The following is a 22946-nucleotide window of genomic DNA, read 5'->3' as shown; positions in this document are numbered from 1 at the left end:
GTGCCACACACACACTTGATGCCTCCCCCACCCCACACCCACTGGGTGCCTCACACACATACTGATTGCCTGCACAACCTTGTGGCTAGTGAGTCCGCTGCACTGCAGTACAAAACTCACTCACAGGTAGAAGCTGTCCACCTACCTCACTGAATCTCGGGCTGCTCGGTGTTCTGCTTCATGTTGCCGGACTCAGTAGAGACAGATGCACTGCGCTGTCTCATGCCCGGCACCGCAGCTACTGGAGGCAATGGAGGGGGACTGGAGGAGGCGGCCTGTAGCACCAGCGCCATTTTCTCCACAGCACACCGCAGAGAAGCTGGCTCCCTGGACTCTCCCCTGCTGAACACGGTGACAGAGGGCAAAAAAGATGGGGGGGGGGGGGGGCACTTTTTATTGGCGCAGTGAGTGTATATTTATATAAAAGCGCTGTTTTGTCTGGGAATTGGTTTCCAGTGTCAGTTGGCACTGGGTGTGTGCTGGCATACTCTCTCTCTGTCTCTCCAAAGGGCCTTATTGGGGAATTGTCTCCATATAGATATTAGAGATGTGCACTTGAAATTTTTCGGGTTTTGTGTTTTGGTTTTGGGTTCGGTTCCGCGGCCGTGTTTTGGGTTCGACCGCATTTTGGCAAAACCTCACCGAATTTTTTTTGTCGGATTCGGGTGTGTTTTGGATTCGGGTGTTTTTTTCAAAAAACACTAAAAAACAGCTTAAATCATAGAATTTGGTGGTCATTTTGATCCCAAAGTATTATTAACCTCAAAAACCATAATTTCCACTCATTTTCAGTCTATTCTGAATACCTCACACCTCACAATATTATTTTTAGTCCTAAAATTTGCACCGAGGTCGCTGGATGACTAAGCTAAGCGACCCTAGTGGCCGACACAAACACCTGGCCCATCTAGGAGTGGCACTGCAGTGTCACGCAGGATGTCCCTTCCAAAAAACACTCCCCAAACAGCACATGACGCAAAGAAGAAAAAAAGAGGCGCAACGAGGTAGCTGTGTGAGTAAGCTAAGCGACCCTAGTGGCCGACACAAACACCTGGCCCATCTAGGAGTGGCACTGCAGTGTCACGCAGGATGTCCCTTCCAAAAAACACTCCCCAAACAGCACATGACGCAAAGAAGAAAAAAAGAGGCGCAATGAGGTAGCTGTGTGAGTAAGCTAAGCGACCCTAGTGGCCGACACAAACACCTGGCCTATCTAGGAGTGGCACTGCAGTGTCACGCAGGATGTCCCTTCCAAAAAACCCTCCCCAAACAGCACATGACGCAAAGAAAAAAAGAGGCGCAATGAGGTAGCTGTGTGAGTAAGATAAGCGACCCTAGTGGCCGACACAAACACCGGGCCCATCTAGGAGTGGCACTGCAGTGTCTCACGCAGGATGTCCCTTCCAAAAAACCCTCCCCAAACAGCACATGACGCAAAGAAAAAAAGAGGCGCAATGAGATAGCTTTGTGAGTAAGATAAGCGACCCTAGTGGCCGACACAAACACCTGGCCCATCTAGGAGTGGCACTGCAGTGTCACGCAGGATGTCCCTTCCAAAAAACCCTCCCCAAACAGCACATGACGCAAAGAAAAAAAGAGGCGCAATGAGGTAGCTGTGTGAGTAAGCTAAGCGACCCTAGTGGCCGACACAAACACCGGGCCCATCTAGGAGTGGCACTGCAGTGTCACGCAGGATGTCCCTTCCAAAAAACCCTCCCCAAACAGCACATGACGCAAAGAAAAAAAGAGACGCAATGAGGTAGCTTTGTGACTAAGCTTAGCGACCCTAGTGGCCGACACAAACACCGGGCCCATCTAGGAGTGGCACTGCAGTGTCACGCAGGATGGCCCTTCCAAAAAACACTCCCCAAACAGCACATGACGCAAATAAAAATGAAAGAAAAAAGAGGTGCAAGATGGAATTGTCCTTGGGCCCTCCCACCCACCCTTATGTTGTATAAACAGGACATGCACACTTTAACCAACCCATCATTTCAGTGACAGGGTCTGCCACACGACTGTGACTGAAATGACGGGTTGGTTTGGACCCCCACCTAAAAAGAAGCAATTAATCTCTCCTTGCACAAACTGGCTCTACAGAGGCAAGATGTCCACCTCATCATCATCCTCCGATATATCACCGTGTACATCCCCCTCCTCACAGATTATCAATTCGTCCCCACTGGAATCCACCATCTCAGCTCCCTGTGTACTTTGTGGAGGCAATTGCTGCTGGTCAATGTCTCCACGGGGGAATTGATTATAATTCATTTTAATGAACATCATCTTCTCCACATTTTCTGGATGTAACCTCGTACGCCGATTGCTGACAAGGTGAGCGGCGGCACTAAACACTCTTTCGGAGTACACACTTGTGGGAGGGCAACTTAGGTAGAATAAAGCCAGTTTGTGTAAGGGCCTCCAAATTGCCTCTTTTTCCTGCCAGTATAAGTAGGGACTGTGTGACGTGCCTACTTGGATGCGGTCACTCATATAATCCTCCACCATTCTTTCAATGGTGAGAGAATCATATGCAGTGACAGTAGACGACATGTCCGTAATCGTTGTCAGGTCCATCAGTCCGGACCAGATGTCCGCATCAGCAGTCGCTCCAGACTGCCCTGCATCACCGCCAGCGGGTGGGCTCGGAATTCTGAGCCTTTTCCTCGCACCCCCAGTTGCGGGAGAATGTGAAGGAGGAGATGTTGACAGGACGCGTTCCGCTTGACTTGACAATTTTCTCACCAGCAGGTCTTTGAACCCCAGCAGACTTGTGTCTGCCGGAAAGAGAGATCCAAGGTAGGCTTTAAATCTAGGATCGAGCATGGTGGCCAAAATGTAGTGCTCTGATTTCAACAGATTGACCACCCGTGAATCCTTGTTAAGCGAATTAAGGGCTCCATCCACAAGTCCCACATGCCTAGCGGAATCGCTCTGTGTTAGCTCCTCCTTCAATGTCTCCAGCTTCTTCTGCAAAAGCCTGATGAGGGGAATGACCTGACTCAGGCTGGCAGTGTCTGAACTGACTTCACGTGTGGCAAGTTCAAAGGGCATCAGAACCTTGCACAACGTTGAAATCATTCTCCACTGCGCTTGAGACAGGTGCATTCCACCTCCTATATCGTGCTGAATTGTATAGGCTTGAATGGCCTTTTGCTGCTCCTCCAACCTCTAAAGCATATAGAGGGTTGAATTCCACCTCGTTACCACTTCTTGCTTCAGATGATGGCAGGGCAGGTTCAGTTGTTTTTGGTGGTGCTCCAGTCTTCTGTACGTGGTGCCTGTACGCCGAAAGTGTCCCGCAATTCTTCTGGCCACCGACAGCATCTCTTGCACACCCCTGTCGTTTTTTAAAAAATTCTGCACCACCAAATTCAAGGTATGTGCAAAACATGGGACGTGCTGGAATTTGCCCATATTTAATGCACACACAATATTGCTGGCGTTGTCCGATGCCACAAATCCACAGGAGAGTCCAATTGGGGTAAGCCATTCCGCGATGATCTTCCTCAGTTGCCGTAAGAGGTTTTCAGCTGTGTGCGTATTCTGGAAAGCGGTGATACAAAGCGTAGCCTGCCTAGGAAAGAGTTGGCGTTTGCGAGATGCTGCTACTGGTGCCGCCGCTGCTGTTCTTGCGGCGGGAGTCCATACATCTACCCAGTGGGCTGTCACAGTCATATAGTCCTGACCCTGCCCTGCTCCACTTGTCCACATGTCCGTGGTTAAGTGGACATTGGGTACAACTGCATTTTTTAGGACACTGGTGAGTCTTTTTCTGACGTCCGTGTGCATTCTCGGTAATGCCTGCCTAGAGAAGTGGAACCTAGATGGTATTTGGTAACGGGGGCACACTGCCTCAATAAAATAAGAATTTACTTACCGATAATTCTATTTCTCGGAGTCCGTAGTGGATGCTGGGGTTCCTGAAAGGACCATGGGGAATAGCGGCTCCGCAGGAGACAGGGCACAAAAGTAAAGCTTTCCGATCAGGTGGTGTGCACTGGCTCCTCCCCCTATGACCCTCCTCCAAGCCAGTTAGGTACTGTGCCCGGACGAGCGTACACAATAAGGGAGGAATTTTGAATCCCGGGTAAGACTCATACCAGCCACACCAATCACACCGTACAAGTTGTGATCTAAACCCAGTTAACAGTATGATAACAGCGGAGCCTCTGAAAAGATGGCTCACAACAATAATAACCCGATTTTTGTAACTATGTACAAGTATTGCAGATAATCCGCACTTGGGATGGGCGCCCAGCATCCACTACGGACTCCGAGAAATAGAATTATCGGTAAGTAAATTCTTATTTTCTCTATCGTCCTAGTGGATGCTGGGGTTCCTGAAAGGACCATGGGGATTATACCAAAGCTCCCAAACGGGCGGGAGAGTGCGGATGACTCTGCAGCACCGAATGAGAGAACTCCAGGTCCTCCTTAGCCAGGGTATCAAATTTGTAGAATTTAGCAAACGTGTTTGCCCCTGACCAAGTAGCTGCTCGGCAAAGTTGTAAAGCCGAGACCCCTCGGGCAGCCGCCCAAGATGAGCCCACCTTCCTTGTGGAATGGGCATTTACATATTTTGGCTGTGGCAGGCCTGCCACAGAATGTGCAAGCTGAATTGTATTACACATCCAACTAGCAATAGTCTGCTTAGAAGCAAGAGCACCCAGTTTGTTGGGTGCATACAGGATAACAGCAAGTCAGTTTTCCTGACTCCAGCCGTCCTGGAACATATTTTCAGGGCCCTGACAACATCTAGCAACTTGGAGTCCTCCAAGTCCCTAGTAGGTGCAAGGCACCACAATAAGCTGGTTCAGGTGAAACACTGACACCACCTTAGGGAGAGAACTGGGGACGAGTCCGCAGCTCTGCCCTGTCCGAATGGACAAACAGATATGGGCTTTTTTTGAGAAAAAACCACCAATTTGACACTCGCCTGGTCCAGGCCAGGGCCAAGAGCATGGTCACTTTTCATGTGAGATGCTTCAAATCCACAGATTTGACTGGTTTTAAACCAATGTGATTTGAGGAATCCCAGAACTACGTTGAGATCCCACAGTGCCACTGGAGGCACAAAAGGGGGTTGTATATGCAATACTCCCTTGACAAACTTCTGGACTTCAGGAACTGAAGCCAATTCTTTCTGGAAGAAAATCGACAGGGCCGAAATTTGAACCTTAATGGACCCCAATTTGAGGCCCATAGACACTCCTGTTTGCAGGAAATGCAGGAAACGACCGAGTTGAAATTTCTTTGTGGGGCCTTCCTGGCCTCACACCACGCAACATATTTTCGCCACATGTGGTGATAATGTTGTGCGGTCACCTCCTTTCTGGCTTTGACCAGGGTAGGAATGACCTCTTCCGGAATGCCTTTTTCCCTTAGGATCCGGCTTTCCACCGCCATGCCGACAAACGCAGCTGCGGTAAGTCTTGGAACAGACATGGCACTTGCTGAAGCAAGTCCCTTCTTAGCGGCAGAGGCCATAAGAACTCTGTAAGTATCTCTTGAAGTTTCGGGTACCAAGTCCTTCTTGGCCAATCCGGAGCCATGAGTATAGTTCTTACTCCTCTACGTCTTATAATTCTCAGCACCTTAGGTATGAGAAGCAGAGGAGGGAACACATACACCGACTGGTACACCCACGGTGTTACCAGAACGTCCACAGCTATTGCCTGAGGGTCTCTTGACCTGGCGCAATACCTGTCCCGTTTTTTGTTCAGACGGGACGCCATCATGTCCACCTTTGGTATTTCCCAACGGTTTACAATCATGTGGAAAAAACTTCCCGATGAAGTTTCCACTCTCCCGGGTGGAGGTCGTGCCTGCTGAGGAAATCTGCTTCCCAGTTTCCATTCCCGGGATGAAACACTGCTGACAGTGCTATCACATGATTTTCCGCCCAGCGAAAAGTCCTTGCAGTTTTTGCCATTGCCCTCCTGCTTCTTGTGTCGCCCTGTCTGTTTACGTGGGCGACTGCCGTGATGTTTTTCCCACTGGATCAATACCGGCTGACCTTGAAGCAGAGGTCTTGCTAAGCTTAGAGCATTATAAATTTACCCTTAGCTCCAGTATATTTATGTGGAGAAAAGTCTCCAGACTTGATCACACTCCCTGGAAATTTTTTCCTTGTGTGACTGCTCCCCAGCCTCTCGGGCTGGGCTCCGTGGTCACCAGCATCCAATCCTGAATGCCGAATCTGCGGCCCTCTAGAAGATGAGCACTCTATAACCACCACAGGAGAGACACCCTTGTCCTTGGATATAGGGTTATCCGCTGATGCATCTGAAGATGCGATCCGGACCATTTGTCCAGCAGATCCCACTGAAAAGTTCTTGCGTGAAATCTGCCGAATGGAATTGCTTCGTAGGAAGCCACCATTTTTACCAGGACCCTTGTGCAATGATGCACTGTTTTTAGGAGGTTCCTGACTAGCTCGGATAACTCCCTGGCTTTCTCTTCCGGGAGAAACACCTTTTTCTGGACTGTGTCCAGAATCATCCCTAGGCACAGCAGACGTGTCGTCGGGATCAGCTGCGATTTTGGAATATTTAGAATCCACCCGTGCTGTTGTAGCAGTATCCGAGATAGTGCTACTCCGACCTCCAACTGTTCCCTGGACTATGCCCTTATCAGGAGATCGTCCAAGTAAGGGATAATTAAGACGCCTTTTCTTCGAAGAAGAATCATCATTTCGGCCATTACCTTGGTAAAGACCCGGGGTGCCGTGGACAATCCAAACGGCAGCGTCTGAAACTGATAGTGACAGTTCTGCACCACGAACCTGAGGTACCCTTAGTGAGAAGGGCAAATTTGGGACATAGAGGTAAGCATCCCTGATGTCCCGGGACACTATATAGTCCCCTTCTTCCTGGTTCGTTATCACTGCTCTGAGTGACTCCATCTTGATTTGAACCTTTGTAAGTGTTCAAAAATTTTTTTAGAATAAGTCTCACCTAGCCTTCTGGCTTCAGTACCACAATATAGTGTGGAATAATACCCCTTTTCTTGTAGTAGGAGGGGTAATTTAATTATCACCTGCTGGGAATACAGCTTGTGAATTTTTTCCCATACTGCCTCCTTGTCGGAGGGAGACCTTGGTAAAGCAGACTTCAGGAGCCTGCGAAGGGGAAACGTCTCGACATTCCAATCTGTACCCCTGGGATACTACTTGTAGGATCCAGGGGTCCTGTACGGTCTCAGCGCCATGCTGAGAACTTGTCAGAAGCGGTGGAACGCTTCTGTTCCTGGGAATGGGCTGCCAGCTGCAGTCTTCTTCCCTTTCCTCTATCCCTGGGCAGATATGATCTTATAGGGACGAAAGGACTGAGGCTGAAAAGACGGTGTCTTTTTCTGCAGAGATGTGACTTAGGGTAAAAACGGCGGATTTTCCAGCAGTTGCCGTGGCCACCAGGTCCGATGGACCGACCCCAAATAACTCCTCTTCCTTTATACGGCAATACACCTTTGTGCCGTTTGGAATCTGCATCACCTGACCACTGTCGTGTCCATAACATCTTCTGGCAGATATGGACATCGCATTTACTCTTGATGCCAGAGTGCAAATATCCCTCTGTGCATCTCGCATATATAGAAATGCATCCTTTAATGCTCTATAGTCAATAAAATACTGTCCCTGTCAAGGGTATCAATATTTTTAGTCAGGGAATCCGACCAAGCCACCCCAGCTCTGCACATCCAGGCTGAGGCGATCGCTGGTCGCAGTATAACACCAGTATGTGTGTATATACTTTTTATGATATTTTCCAGCCTCCTGTCAGCTGGTCCTTGAGGACGGCCCTATCTATAGACGGTACCGCCACTTGTTTTGATAAGCGTGTGAGCGCCTTATCCACCCTAAGGGGTGTTTCCCAACGCGCCCTAACTTCTGGCGGGAAAGGGTATACCGGCCATAATTTTCTATCGGGGGGAACCCACGCATCATCACACACTTTATTTAATTTATCTGATTCAGGAAAAACTACGGTAGTTTTTTCACATCCCACATAATACCCTCTTTTGTGGTACTTGTAGTATCAGAAATATGTAACACCTCCTTCATTGCCTTTAACGTGTGGCCCTAATAAGGAATACGTTTGTTTATTCACCGTCGACACTGGGTTCAGTGTCCCTGTCTGTGTCTGTGTCGACCGACTAAAGTAAACGGGCGTTTTAAAACCCCTGACGGTGTTTTTGAGACGTCTGGACCGGTACTAATTGTTTGTCGGCCGTCTCATGTCGTCAACCGACCTTGCAGCGTGTTGACATTATCACGTAATTCCCTAAATAAGCCATCCATTCCGGTGTCGACTCCCTAGAGAGTGACATCACCATTACAGGCAATTGCTCCGCCTCCTCACCAACATCGTCCTCATACATGTCGACACACACGTACCGACACACAGCACACACACAGGGAATGCTCTGATAGAGGACAGGACCCACTAGCCCTTTGGAGAGACAGAGGGAGAGTTTACCAGCACACACCAAAAACGCTATAATTATATAGGGACAACCTTATATAAGTGTTTTCCCTTATAGCATCTTTTTTATATATTTCTAACGCCAAATTAGTGCCCCCCCTCTCTGTTTTAACCCTGTTTCTGTAGTGCAGTGCAGGGGAGAGCCTGGGAGCCTTCCCTCCAGCCTTTCTGTGAGGGAAAATGGCGCTGTGTGCTGAGGAGATAGGCCCCGCCCCTTTTTCGGCGGCCTCGTCTCCCGCTCTTAACGGATTCTGGCAGGGGTTAAATATCTCCATATAGCCTCCGGAGGCTATATGTGAGGTATTTTTAGCCAAAATAGGTATTCATTTGCCTCCCAGGGCGCCCCCCTCCCAGCGCCCTGCACCCTCAGTGACTGCCGTGTGAAGTGTGCTGAGAGGAAAATGGCGCACAGCTGCAGTGCTGTGCGCTACCTTTAGAAGACTGAGGAGTCTTCTGCCGCCGATTCTGGACCTCTTCTTACTTCAGCATCTGCAAGGGGGCCGGCGGCAAGGCTCCGGTGACCATCCAGGCTGTACCTGTGATCGTCCCTCTGGAGCTGATGTCCAGTAGCCAAGAAGCCAATCCATCCTGCACGCAGGTGAGTTCACTTCTTCTCCCCTAAGTCCCTCGTTGCAGTGATCCTGTTGCCAGCAGGACTCACTGTAAAATAAAAAACCTAAGCTAAACTTTTCTAAGCAGCTCTTTAGGAGAGCCACCTAGATTGCACCCTTCTCGGCCGGGCACAAAAATCTAACTGGCTTGGAGGAGGGTCATAGGGGGAGGAGCCAGTGCACACCACCTGATCGGAAAGCTTTACTTTTGTGCCCTGTCTCCTGCGGAGCCGCTATTCCCCATGGTCCTTTCAGGAACCCCAGCATCCACTAGGACGATAGAGAAATTGTCTAGTTCCCTGTGAACTAACGGCGGATACCGGACGCACGTCTAACACCAACATAGTTGTCAAGGCCTCAGTTATCCGCTTTGCAGCAGGATGACTGCTGTGATATTTCATCTTCCTCGCAAAGGACTGTTGGACAGTCAATTGCTTACTGGAAGTAGTACAAGTGGTCTTCCGACTTCCCCTCTGGGATGACGATCGACTCCCAGCAGCAACAACAGCAGCGCCAGCAGCAGTAGGCATTACACTCAAGGATGCATCGGAGGAATCCCAGGCAGGAGAGGACTCGTCAGAATTGCCAGTGACATGGCCTGCAGGACTATTGGCATTCCTGGGTAAGGAGGAAATTGACACTGAGGGAGTTGGTGGGGTGGTTTGCGTGAGCTTGGTTACAAGAGGAAGGGATTTACTGGTCAGTGGACTGCTTCCGCTGTCACCCAAAGTTTTTGAACTTGTCACTGACTTATTATGAATGCGCTGCAGGTGACGTATAAGGGAGGATGTTCCGAGGTGGTTAACGTCCTTACCCCTACTTATTACAGCTTGACAAAGGCAACACACGGCTTGACACCTGTTGTCCGCATTTCTGTTGAAATACTTCCACACCGAAGAGCTGATTTTTTTGGTATTTTCACCAGGCATGTCAATGGCCATATTCCTCCCACGGACAACAGGTGTCTCCCCGGGTGCCTGACTTAAACAAACCACCTCACCATCAGAATCCTCCTTGTCAATTTCCTCCCCAGCGCCAGCAACACCCATATCCTCCTCATCCTGGTGTACTTCAACACTGACATCTTCAATCTGACTATCAGGAACTGGACTGCGGGTGCTCCTTCCAGCACTTGCAGGGGGCGTGCAAATGGTGGAAGGCGCATGCTCTTCACGTCCAGTGTTGGGAAGGTCAGGCATCGCAACCGACACAATTGGACTCTCCTTGTGGATTTGGGATTTCGAAGAACGCACAGTTCTTTGCGGTGCTTTTGCCAGCTTGAGTCTTTTCATTTTTCTAGCGAGAGGCTGAGTGCTTCCATCCTCATGTGAAGCTGAACCACTAGCCATGAACATAGGCCAGGGCCTCAGCCGTTCCTTGCCACTCCGTGTGGTAAATGGCATATTGGCAAGTTTACGCTTCTCCTCCGACAATTTTATTTTAGGTTTTGGAGTCCTTTTTTTACTGATATTTGGTGTTTTGGATTTTACATGCTCTGTACTATGACATTGGGCATCGGCCTTGGCAGACGACGTTGCTGGCATTTCATCGTCTCGGCCATGACTAGACTAATTATGGATGGACTGCCGAGTGCCGACACAGAGGTAGCTACAGCCGTGGACTAACGTACTGTGTCTGCTGCTAATATAGACTGGATGATAATGAGATGAAATCAATATATATGTATATATAATATCACTAGTACTGCAGCCGGACAGGTATATATTATATATTTATTATGTAATGACTGATGACGGACCTGCTGGACACTGTCAGCTCAGCAGCACCGCAGACTGCTACAGTAAGCTACTATAGTAGTATGTATAAAGAAGAAAGAAAAAAAAAAAACACGGGTAGGTGCTAGGTGGTATACAATATTATATATATATTATATACAATTATATATATATATATAATATATATTAAACTCATAAACTGGTGGTGATTTATTAAACTGGTGGTCAGGTCACTGGTCACACTATCAGCAACTTGCAAGTAGTACTCCTGAGTCCTAAGCAGACAATCACAATATATATTATACTGGTGGTCAGTGTGGTCACAAACAATGGCAGTGTGGCTGGCACTCTGGCAGCAAAAGTGTGCACTGTACGTTATATGTACTCCTGAGTCCTGCTCTCAGACTCTAACTGCTCCCCACTGTCAGTGTCTCCCCCACAAGTCAGATAATACAGTCACACTATCTCTCTCTATCACTTCAGCAAGTACTAGTAGTAGTAGTACTCCTCCTAATGCTCCCCAAATTACTACTGTGTCTCTCTCTGTCTCACTCTCTTCTCGAATCTCTATAAACGGAGAGGACGCCAGACACGTCCTCTCCCTATGAATCTCAATGCACGTGTGAAAAATGGCGGCGACGCGCGGCTCCTTATATAGAATCCGAGTCTCGCGATAGAATCCGAGCCTCGCGAGAATCCGACAGCGTGATGATGACGTTCGGGCGCGCTCGGGTTAACCGAGCAAGGCGGGAAGATCCGAGTCGCTCGGACCCGTGTAAAAAAACATGAAGTTCGGGCGGGTTCGGATTCCGAGGAACCGAACCCGCTCATCTCTAATAGATATATCCCTGAGTGTGTGGGGGTGTCGGTACGCGTGTGTCGGCATGTCTGAAGCGGAAGGCTCTTCTAAGGAGGAGGTGGAGCATATGATTGTGGTGTCTCTGTCGGCGACACCGACACATGACTGGATGGATATGCTGAATGTTTTAAATGCAAATGTGTCTTTATTACATCAGAGGTTGGACAAAGCAGAGTCCACGGATAGAACAGGGAGTCAATCCATGGCTTTGGCTGTGTCACAGGGCCCTTCAGGGTCTCAGAAACGTCCCCTGTCCCAAGTAGCAGACAATGATACCGACACGGATTCTGATTCCAGTGTCGACTACGATGAGGCGAGGTTACACCCAAGGGTGGCCAAAAGTATTCATTATATGATTATTGCAATAAAGGATGTTTTACATATCACTGATGACCCCTCTGTCCATGACAAGAGGGTACACATGTTTAAGGAAAAGAAACCTGGGGTAACCTTTCCCCCATCTCATGAGCTGAACGCGTTATTTGAAAAGGCTTGGGAAACTCCAGACAAGAAACTGCAGATTCCCAAGAGAATTCTTATGGCGTATCCTTTCCCGACGGAATCCTCACCCAGGGTGGACAAGGCGTTAACGCGCTTGTCCAAAAAGGTGGCGCTGCCATCTCCAGACACGGCCGCCCCCAAGGATCCTGTTGATCGCAGACAGGAAACTACCTTAAAATCTATTTATACACATACGGGTACCTTGCTCAGACCGGCAATAGCGTCGGCTTGGGTTTGTAGCGCTGTTGCGGCTTGGACGGATACCTTGTCAGCTGACATTGATACCCTGGATGGGGATACCATTTTATTGACCTTAGGTCACATTAAAGACGCAGTCTTATATATGAGAGACGCTCAGAGAGACGTTGGTCTGCTAGGTTCGAGAGCCAACGCCATGGCGATTTCTGCTAGGCGAGCCCTGTGGACCCGTCAATGGTCGGGTGATGCCGACTCAAAGAAGCATATGGAAGTTTTGCCTTACAAAGGTGAGGATTTATTTGGGGAAGGTCTCGCGGACCTGGTTTCCACAGCTACCGCGGGCAAATCTACCTTTTACCTTATGTTTCCCCACAGCGAAAGAAAACACCGCAATATCAGATGCAGTCCTTTCGGTCGCATAAGTCCAGAAGAGGTCGGGGCTCTTCCTTCCTCGCCAAAGGTAAGGGTAGAGGGAAAAAGCAGTCTGCTACGGCTAGTTCCCAGGAGCAGAAGTCCTCCCCGGCTTTTGCCAAATCCACCGCATGATGCTGGGGCTGCACTGAGGGAGTCTGCGCCGGTGGGGGCACGTCTTCGACTCTTCAGCCAGGTCTGGGTTCAGTCGGACATGGATCCTTGGGCAATGGAAATTGTATCCCAAGGCTACAAGCTAGAATTCGAAGACATGCCTCCTCGCCAGTTTTTCAAATCAGCTCTACCGGCTTCTCCCCCAGAGAGGGTGATAGTTTTAGCTGCGATTCAAAAACTATGTCAACAACAAGTGGTGGTCGAGGTTCCCCTAGGTCAACAGGGGAAGGGGTACTATTCAACCCTATTTGTGGTCCCAAAACAGGATGGCTCGGTCAGACCCATTCTAAATTTAAAATCCCTAAACCTGTACTTGAAAAAGTTCACATTCAAGATGGAATCGCTCCGGGCAGCTATCTCCAGCCTGGAGGAGGGGGGGGGGATTTTATGGTGTCACTGGACATAAAGGACGCGTACCTTCATGTCCCCATATATCCCCCTCATCAGGCGTACTTGAGATTCGATGTACAGGACTGCCATTATCAGTTTCAGACGTTGCAGTTTGGGCTTTTCACGGCCCGAGGATTTTCACCAAGGTAATGGTGGAAATGATGGTGCTCCTGCGCAGGCAGGGAGTCACAATTATCCCGTACTTGGACGATCTCCTGATAAAGGCGAGATCAAGAGATCAGTTGTTGAAAAGCGTAGCGCTCTCCCTGAGAGTACTGCAGCAACACGGCTGGATTCTGAATCTACCAAAGTCACAGTTGGTGCCAGCAACTCGGCTATCGTTCTTAGGCATGATTCTGGACACGGAACAAAAGAGGGTTTTTATCCCAATGAAAAAAGCCCAGGAACTCCAGAACTTGGTCAGAGACCTGTTGAAACCGAAAAGGGTGTCAGTCCATCAATGCACTCGAGTGCTGGGGAAAATGGTGGCGTCCTACGAGGCCATCCCCTTCGGCAGGTTTCATGCGAGGACTTTTCAGTAGGATTTTCTGGACAAGTGGTCTGGGTCCCATCTTCATATTCATCAGAAAATCAGCCTGTCCCCCAAGGCCAGGGTGTCTCTCCTGTGGTGGCTGCAGAGGGCTCACCTTCTAGAGCAGAGGTTCTCAAACTCGGTCCTCGGGGGCCCACACAGTGCATGTTTTGCAGGTAACCCAGCAGGTGCACAGGTGTATTAATTACTCACTGACACATTTTAAAAGGTCCACAGGTGGAGCTAATTATTTCACTTGCGATTCTGTGAGGAGACCTGCAAAACATGCACTGTGTGTGCCCCCGAGGACCGAGTTTGAGAACTTCTGTTCTAGAGGGTCGCAGGTTCGGCATTCAGGACTGGGTTCTGGTGACCACGGACACGAGCCTCCGAGGATGGGGAGCAGTCACACAATGAAGAAACTTTCAAGGACTATGGTCAAGCCAGGAGGCTTGTCTTCACATCAACGTACTGGAATTGAGGGCCATATAGAACGGCCTGCGTCAAGCGGAGAATCTTCTTCATGACCTACCGGTTCTGATTCAGTCAGACAATGTCACAGCCGTGGCTTATGTAAACCGACAGGGCGCAACAAGGAGCAGAGTGGCAATGGCGGAAGACGCCAGGATTCTTCGCTGGGCGGAAAATCATGTAAACGCTTTGACTGCAGTCTTCATTCCGGGAGTGGACAACTGGGAAGCAGACTTCCTCAGCAGACACGATCTCCATCCAGGAGAGTGGGGACTTCATCAAGAAGTTTTTGCAGAGATAACAAGTCATTGGGGACTTCCTCAAATAGACATTGTAAAGATATAGGCAGGGGCTAATACTGTATTTGTGGTGTTTCAATCTTTATAGCGTTTAATGTACTTTTTATTCCTTCTGTTCCCATGTCTCTCTGGCTTGTGTCACTATTACCCCATGTATGTGTTCAACCATTACCCTATATATTCTGTACTATAATCTTACCCAGGTAAATACAGGTGTGCTGTGACCTGGCACCTAGTGCTGTCATGTTATGTTCTTGTAGGAGGATGCCAGTCTGGTATGAGGTTATTACAGGTTATCATTGCTATGCCTATTGAGTCCATCCTGTAATCCTTATATGGTCACACAGGAAATACATTTGAGGACCAGGTAATGTCTCTTTGAAGCTTCTCCGCCACAGGGGACAATCAGGACTTAATCCAATTTCCCTGTCATTGTCCCTTCTGTTTACTTTCCTCTGTTCCATCCTGGTCTCTGACAGACATCACGGAGCCTGACCGAGCATGTGGTCAGCAGGAGAAAGCCAGCTGTGGGAGGGAGTAGGGAAATACCTGAGGTGGGATCCCACCAATCAGGAACCTGCGTCTCCTCCCCTGGTGAGCGCGGCATGATGGGCATTTGGAAGGTTTTAAAAGAGGTTGCGCAGGTCAGCTCTGCATGTTAGTCGCAGGACTCAAGGGGTGATTCTCTGCCAGGGAACCTTGTGGAACGCATCACCATATGTACTTACTACTGCATGGACTAATCTGCTATCACTGCTGTGTAGGCTCAGTGATAGTTCTGCTGTGTGGACCTGTTTATCTGGAACTTCTGCGTGGAATTACTGTGGACCTAAATCCTCTACTGGGACTTACGATCTGGACTGCTACCTGTATACTGTTTTGGGCTATATTTACGTCTGTTTCCTGTGAATTATCTATTCCTGTGAGCAGTGAGAAATAAACCATCACTTTGGTTTCATCGGCTCTGTGTCTGAGTGATTAGAAGAACCCCGTATCTTCACAGACATGATGGCGTCACGCCTCAACAAGAAGCTTCGGAGGTATTGTGCCAGGTCAAGGGACCCTCAGGCAGTAGCGGTAGACGCCCTGGTGACACCGTGGGTGTTTCGGTCGGTCTATGTGTTTCCTCCTCTTCCACTCATCTCAAAGATATTGAGAATCATAAGACGAAAAAGAGTGCGGACAATACTCATTGTTCCGGATTGGCCTCGAAGGGCCTGGTATTCAGATCTTCAGGAAATGCTCACAGGAGATCCGTGGCCTCTTCCTCTCAGAGAGGACCTGTTGCAACAGGGGCCCTGCGTGTTCCAAGACTTACCGCGGTTACGTTTGACGGCATGGCGGTTGAACGCCGAATCCTAGCTGGAAAAGGCATTCCGGAAGAAGTCATCCCTACTCTGATGAGAGCTAGGAAGGAGGTGACGGCGAAGCATTATCACTGTATCTGGAGAATGTATGTATCTTGCTGTGAGGCCAAGAATGCTCCTACGGAAGATTTCCATCTGGGCTGTCTTCTCCGCTTTCTGCAGACAGGAGTGGATATGGACCCGAAATTAGGCTCCATTAAGGTACAGATTTCGGCCCTATCAATTTTCTTTCAGAAGGAATTGGCTTCTCTCCCAGAAGTCCAGACTTTCGTAAAGGGAGTGCTGCACATCCAGCCTCCTTTTGTGCCTCCAGTGGCGCCATGGGACCTTAACGTGGTGTTACAGTTCCTGAAGTCTCACTGGTTTGAACCTCTTCAAACAGTGGAATTAAAATTTCTCACTTGGAAGGTGGTCATGTTGTTGGCCTTGACGTCTGCAAGGAGGGTATCCGAATTGGTGGCTTTGTCTCACAAAAGCCCCTATCTGATTTTCCATGTGGATAGAGCAGAATTGATGACTTGTCCTCAATTTTTGCCAAAGGTGGTTTCATCTTTTCTATGAACCAGCCTATTGTGGTGCCTGTGGCTACGGGGGACTTGGAGGATTCCACGTCTCTTGATGTAGTCAGGGCCTTAAAAATGTATGTAGCCAGGACGGCTCCGGTTAGAAAAACAGAGGCTCTGTTTGTTCTGTATGCAGCCAACAAGATTGGCGCTCCTGCTTCTAAGCAGACTGTTGCTCGCTGGATCTGTAACACGATTCAGCAGGCTCATTCTACGGCTGGATTGCCGTTACCAAATTCGGTAAAAGGCCCATTCCAGTAGGAAGGTGGGCTCTTCTTGGGCGGCTGCCCGATGCGTCTCGGCATTACAGCTTTGCCGAGCGGCGACTTGGTTGGGTTCAAACACTTTTGCAAAATTCTACAAGTTTGATACCCTGGCTAATGAGGACCTCATGTTTGCTCAATCGGTGCTGCAGAGTCATCCGCACTCTCCCGCCCGGTCTGGAGCTTTGGTATAATCCCCATGGTCCTTACGGAGTCCCCAGCATCCTCTAGGACGTAAGAGAAAATAAGATTTTATACCTACCGGTAAATCTTTTTCTCCTAGTCCGTAGAGGATGCTGGGCGCCCGTCCGTCCCAGTGCGGACTAAATTCTGCAAGACTTGTATATAGTTTTTGCTTACATAAGGGTTATGTTACAGTTTTGATCAGTCTCAGGCTGATGCTGTTTTGTTTCATACTGTTAACAGGTTAGTATATTCCATGTTATACGGTGTGGATGGTGTGGGCTGGTATGAATCTTGCCCTTAGATAAACAAAATCCTTTCCTCTGGGCACAGTTTCTCTAACTGAGGTCTGGAGGAGGGGCATAGAGGGAGGAGCCAGTGCACGCCCATTCTAAAGTTCTTTGTGGTTCCCATGTCTCCTGCGGAGCCCGTCTATACCCCATGGTCCTTACGGAGTCCCCAGCATCCTCTACGGACTAGGAGAAAAAGATTTACTGGTAGGTATAAAATCTTATTTTTTTTTCTCTTGGGCTGTTATAGTTTACTATGCATATTTTACTGTATATTATGTTTAACTTCATGGTCTCTGTTATTTAGGGCCGTTTCATGCTTTAATATTGTCTTCCCATATTATTATTTTATATATAAAGCTATGCTTCTTACATTTTTTATGTACACTGGTGATGCCTTGTTACAATTACATATTTACTAAAAAACACAAAACAAAACATTCAACCCTAAAGTTCACCAACAGACAAAGGAAGTGCGTGAGCTAGAACATTCAAAAGAGATGCAGGCAGAATAGTTAAACTTTAACTATTGTGCCTGCATCTCTTTTGAATGTTCTTGTGTCACAACTGAGGGCCTGAGCTGACGGGAGGCAGCCTCAGTTGTAGGGGCTGAGATGTACCGGAACCTGGGAGGTTGTATCAGACCCCTGGACATGTAAGTAACATGAATAATAACTGCCCGAAGGCGTGACCACGACAACTTGGATAAAAGTCAATGATGTTTATTATGACAACTCCGCAACACAGCAGCAGTAAAAGAAAACGTAAAAGTCAGCAAAGAATAAATACAGTTCCTGGGTACTACAGGATGGCAGGAGCCACAGGGCACTGGTAGTGTTAGATAGTTCTTATGATCTTCTAGATGGAAAGTCCTTACCAGGCCCGACTGTAGCAATGGAGATAACCCAGGATTGTGCCAGCTGGTGTTCCAGGAAAAGCTGGGTTGCTGAAGATAAAACAGCTGCTGTGGATACTGGCTGGAACCAGACTGTTGTTAGCACGGAGTGGATACTGGCTGGAACCAGTTAAATAATAAATGAACTTGGGAGCGATGAAATATGAACTGAAATGTAGAACTTGAGAGCGGAGAAATAATAATACCGGTGGAGAGTGGTAAAGTGTAGAAAGGACACCGGCCCTTTAAGGGAAGCTGTACTCTGCTGGAAGCTGAGCTGGAAGCAGGTAATGTTGTAGCTGGAAACAGATGAATCCACAATGGATTGGAGAGTCAGGCTACACCGCAGGTGGAATGCTGGTGCGGGTCTCTATGGTGGAAGTCTTGAGACAGGAGCTGGAACCTGGAAGACAATCACAGGAGAGAGACAAACAGGAACTAGGTTTGACAACCAAAGCACTGACGCCTTCCTTGCTCAGGCACAGTGTATTTATACCTGCAGCAAGGAAGGGATTGGCTAGGCAATTATGCAGATTAACAATACTGACAACAGATTGGAGGAAATGATCAGCTGACAGAATCCAAGATGGCTGCGCCCATGCAGACACTTGGAGGGAAGTTTGGTTTGTAATCCATGTGGTAATGAAAACAGTAATGGCGGCGCCGGCCACTGGAGACAGGAGACGCCAGGCTGACAAGTGCACATCCAACCACGCGGACACAGCGGAGGCCGCGGCTGACGTAATCGCCACTCTGACACTCTGCATGCAGAAGCTCAGGGACGGCGGCGGAGGCCGCGGGAGACGCCATGCCAGATGTAATATGGCGCTTACTGTGACAGCGTCCCAGAGTGACAGGAGAGGATACAGGAATGTACACATCAGGATAACAGATGGAATCCGGTCCTGGAGCGCTGAGCCAGCCTTAGGAGGCATCTGATGGGTAAGAAATGGCGTCCAGATACCCGGATCGTGACAGCACCCCCCCCTTTAGGAGTGGCCCCAGGACACTTCTTTGGCTTTTGAGGAAACTTGGAATGGAATCTCCGGACCAAGGCAGGAGCATGGACATCAGAAGCATTGGTCCATGAACGTTCCTCAGGACCATAACCTTTCCAGTCAATAAGATATTGTAGTTGACCGTAACGGTGACGTGAGTCCAGGATCTTGGCCACTTCATACTCAACGCCTCGTTGAGTTTGGACTTTCGGAGTTGGAGGAAGTGAGGAATGAAACCGATTCAAGATCAGCGGTTTCAACAGGGAAACATGGAATGTCCTGGGTATTTTTAAGAAGGGAGGCAACTGGAGTCTGTAAGCAACAGGATTGATGACTTGTTCAATCTTGAAAGGACCGATATAGCGAGGTGCAAACTTCATACTGGGAACTCTTAACCTCAAATTCTTCGTGGATAACCATACCCGATCACCCACCTTGAGAGCAGGAACTGCTCGACGCTTCTTATCCGCAAACTTCTTGTACCTGAACGATGCCTTGAGCAGAGCTGATCGTACGCTCTTCCAGATATTGGCAAACTGATGCAAGGTGATATCCACTGCGGGAACAGAAGTTGCTGGAAGCGGTTGGAACTCAGGGACTTTAGGGTGGAATCCAAAGTTAGTGAAGAATGGTGTTGAAGCAGATGAAGAATGATACTGGTTGTTATGACAGAACTCGGCCCAGGGAAGTAATTGAACCCAGTCATCTTGAGAGGAGGACACATAGATGCGGAGGAAGGCCTCCAAGTCCTGATTCACCCTCTCGGTTTGACCATTGGTCTGAGGATGGTAAGCCGTGGAAAACTTTAGCTTGACTTGGAGGACTTGACATAAACTTCGCCAGAATTTGGCTGTGAATTGAACTCCTCGATCTGAGATAATTTCTTCAGGAAGACCGTGGAGTCGGAAGATCTCTTGTATGAATACTTGAGCCAACTTGGAAGCTGACGGAAGACCGGTGAGAGGAATGAAGTGTGCCATCTTGGTGAACCGGTCAACTACCACCCAGATGGTATTGAACTTGTTGCACATGGGTAAGTCTGTAATGAAATCCATCGACAAGTGGGTCCTTGGTCGACGGGGAACGGATAGTGGAACCAGTTGCCCCGCAGGCGACTGGCGGGATACTTTATGTTGGGCACACTTTGGGCAAGATGCAATAAACTCCAAGACGTCCTTTTTCAGAGTTGGCCACCAATAGGACCTAGAGATAAACTCCAGGGTTTTTTGGATACCTGTATGTCCGGCAAAACGGGAAGCATGGGCCCAATGCATGAGCTTCTTCCTTAGCATCGGCTTCACAAAACTTTTCCCTGATGGGGGCGTAGAGTCCATCCCTACCGTGGAGAATGCCAACGGATTTATAATAGGATGCTTGTCTGAAGACTCTGACTCATTTTCTTGCTCCCATGAGCGGGAAAGGGCATCGGCCTTGCGATTCTGAGAGCCCGGACAGAACTGGAGTTTAAAGTCGAACCTGGAAAAGAAAAGTGCCCATCTGGCCTGACGAGGGTTGAGACATTGTGCGCCCTTCAGGTATAAAAGGTTCTTGTGGTCTGTAAGTATGGTGATTGAATGAGAAGCTCCCTCCAACAGATACCTCCACTCTTCTAGAGCGAGCTTGATGGCTAGCAACTCCTGGTCGCCAATGGCATAGTTGCGCTCAGCTGGGGAGAACTTCCGGGAGAAGAAACTGCAAGGGTGTAAATGGCCATCTTTAGCCCTCTGAGATAACACCGCTCCTACTCCAACGGAGGAGGCATCCACCTCTAAGATGAAAGGAGAGTCGATGTCAGGCTGTTTCAGAACAGGCGCAGAGATGAACCTTTGTTTTAAAAGATGAAATGCTTGCATGGCTTCTTCAGACCACTTGGACGGGTTAGCACCCTTCTTAGTGAAAGCAGTAATAGGCGCCACAATGGTGGAAAAGTCTCGTATAAACTTTCGGTAATAGTTGGCGAACCCTAAGAACCTCTGGACCCCTTTGAGGGTTAAGGGTACCGGCCAATTTTGGATTGCTTGTAGTTTCTCAGGATCCATCTCTAGTCCGGAACCGGACACAATGTACCCTAGAAACGGAATGGACTTGACTTCAAAGACGCATTTTTCTAATTTGCAATAGAGATGATTGACACGGAGACGGGACAGAACCTCTTTAACCCAAAAACGATGTTCCTCTAAATCGTTGGCAAAAATGAGGATATCGTCTAGATAGACCACGACATGACGGTATAGAATGTCTCTGAAGATCTCATTGACAAAATGCTGGAAGACAGCTGGAGCATTGCTCAATCCGAAGGGCATGACGAGGTACTCATAATGTCCGTCACGGGTGTTAAAGGCGGTCTTCCACTCGTCACCCTCACGGATCCGGATGAGATTGTATGCACCTCGCAAGTCCAGCTTTGTAAAGATGGTAGCTCCGCTAACTCTGTCAAAGAGCTCAGTAATCAGGGGTAAAGGATAACGGTTCTTGATGGTAATGTCGTTCAAACCTCTGTAGTCGATGCACGGCCGCAGACCACCATCTTTCTTTTTTACAAAAAAGAAGCCTGCGCCGGCTGGAGAAGAAGAAGGTCGAATGAACCCCTTTGCTAGGTTCTCTTTAATATATTCCTCCATAGAATGCGTCTCAGGCAGAGACAACGGATAAGTTCGGCCTCGAGGTGGAACCTTCCCTGGAACGAGATCAATCGGACAGTCCCATTCTCTATGAGGAGGAAGGATATCAGCAGAAGCTTTACTGAACACATCCGTGAAATCTTGATATGGAGGAGGTGGAACATCAGACGACCTGGGGGAGGAAGAACAGACAGGCAATACTTTAAACAAACATGTCTCAGCACAGGAGGAACCCCATGCCAGGATTTGCGTAGTCGTCCAATCAATTGTAGGATTGTGAAGACGGAGCCATGGAAGGCCCAGGACCACAGGATGTGTGGCTCTTGGAATCACTAAAAAAGAAATAAGTTCGGAATGAAGAACTCCCACTCTCAGACGAACTGGTAGAGTCCTTAAAGAAATAACTGCATCAAAAATTTTGCTGCCATCCACGGCAGTTAAAGAAATGGACGAAGGAAGTCTCTCGGTGGGTAGGGACCACCGTTTAACATAGGCTTCGGTAATAAAGTTCCCAGCTGCTCCGGAATCAAGGAGGGCAATGACGTTCCGGTAACGTTGAGCAACTTGAAGCGAGACTGGGAGATTACAATCTTGAGGAGATGGAGAGGAGATCATTACTCCTAGCCGGCCCTCTCCTTGGCGAGCTAGGATTTGGAGTTTCCCGGACGTTTGGGACAGGCATTAATGGTGTGAGACGGAGCTGCACAATAGAGACAGAGAAACTCGGAGAGACGTCTTCGGCGCTCAGCAGGAGTTAAACGGGAACGGCCAAGTTGCATGGGCTCATCTTTAGATGGTGACGGTTGACGAGGAGGAGGAGCAGAAGATTTTGGAGCAGATGATCTTCCACGCTCAGTTGCTCTCTCTCTGAAACGTAAATCAACTTTCGTGCAGAGTGAAATTAGCTCATCTAAGTTAGAAGGTAAGTCTCTGGTAGCTAACTCATCTTTAATACGCTCAGATAAGCCATGCCAGAATGCAGCATACAGGGCCTCGTCGTTCCATGCCAGTTCGGATGCCAGGATCTGGAACTGTATCAGATATTGTCCTACAGTACATGACCCCTGGCGTAAACGGAGAATCTCGGATGAAGCTGAG

The 22946-nt window shown here is 48.7% G+C and overlaps 1 protein-coding gene across 1 annotated transcript in view; it reads right to left on the bottom strand.

The window, feature by feature from the left end:
- The window catches only part of CRB2 (crumbs cell polarity complex component 2), a 298555-nt gene that overhangs the window by 215454 nt on the left and 60155 nt on the right, over nucleotides 1–22946 (bottom strand). The gene's annotated exons all lie outside the window — the stretch shown is intronic.

Source organism: Pseudophryne corroboree, chromosome 8 (genome assembly GCF_028390025.1).
Source record: "Pseudophryne corroboree isolate aPseCor3 chromosome 8, aPseCor3.hap2, whole genome shotgun sequence".
In the NCBI taxonomy this organism is placed as follows: Eukaryota; Metazoa; Chordata; class Amphibia; order Anura; family Myobatrachidae; genus Pseudophryne; species Pseudophryne corroboree.
The sequence above is the reverse complement of the archived record's forward strand: the minus strand, read 5'-3'. Positions and strand labels throughout refer to the sequence as shown.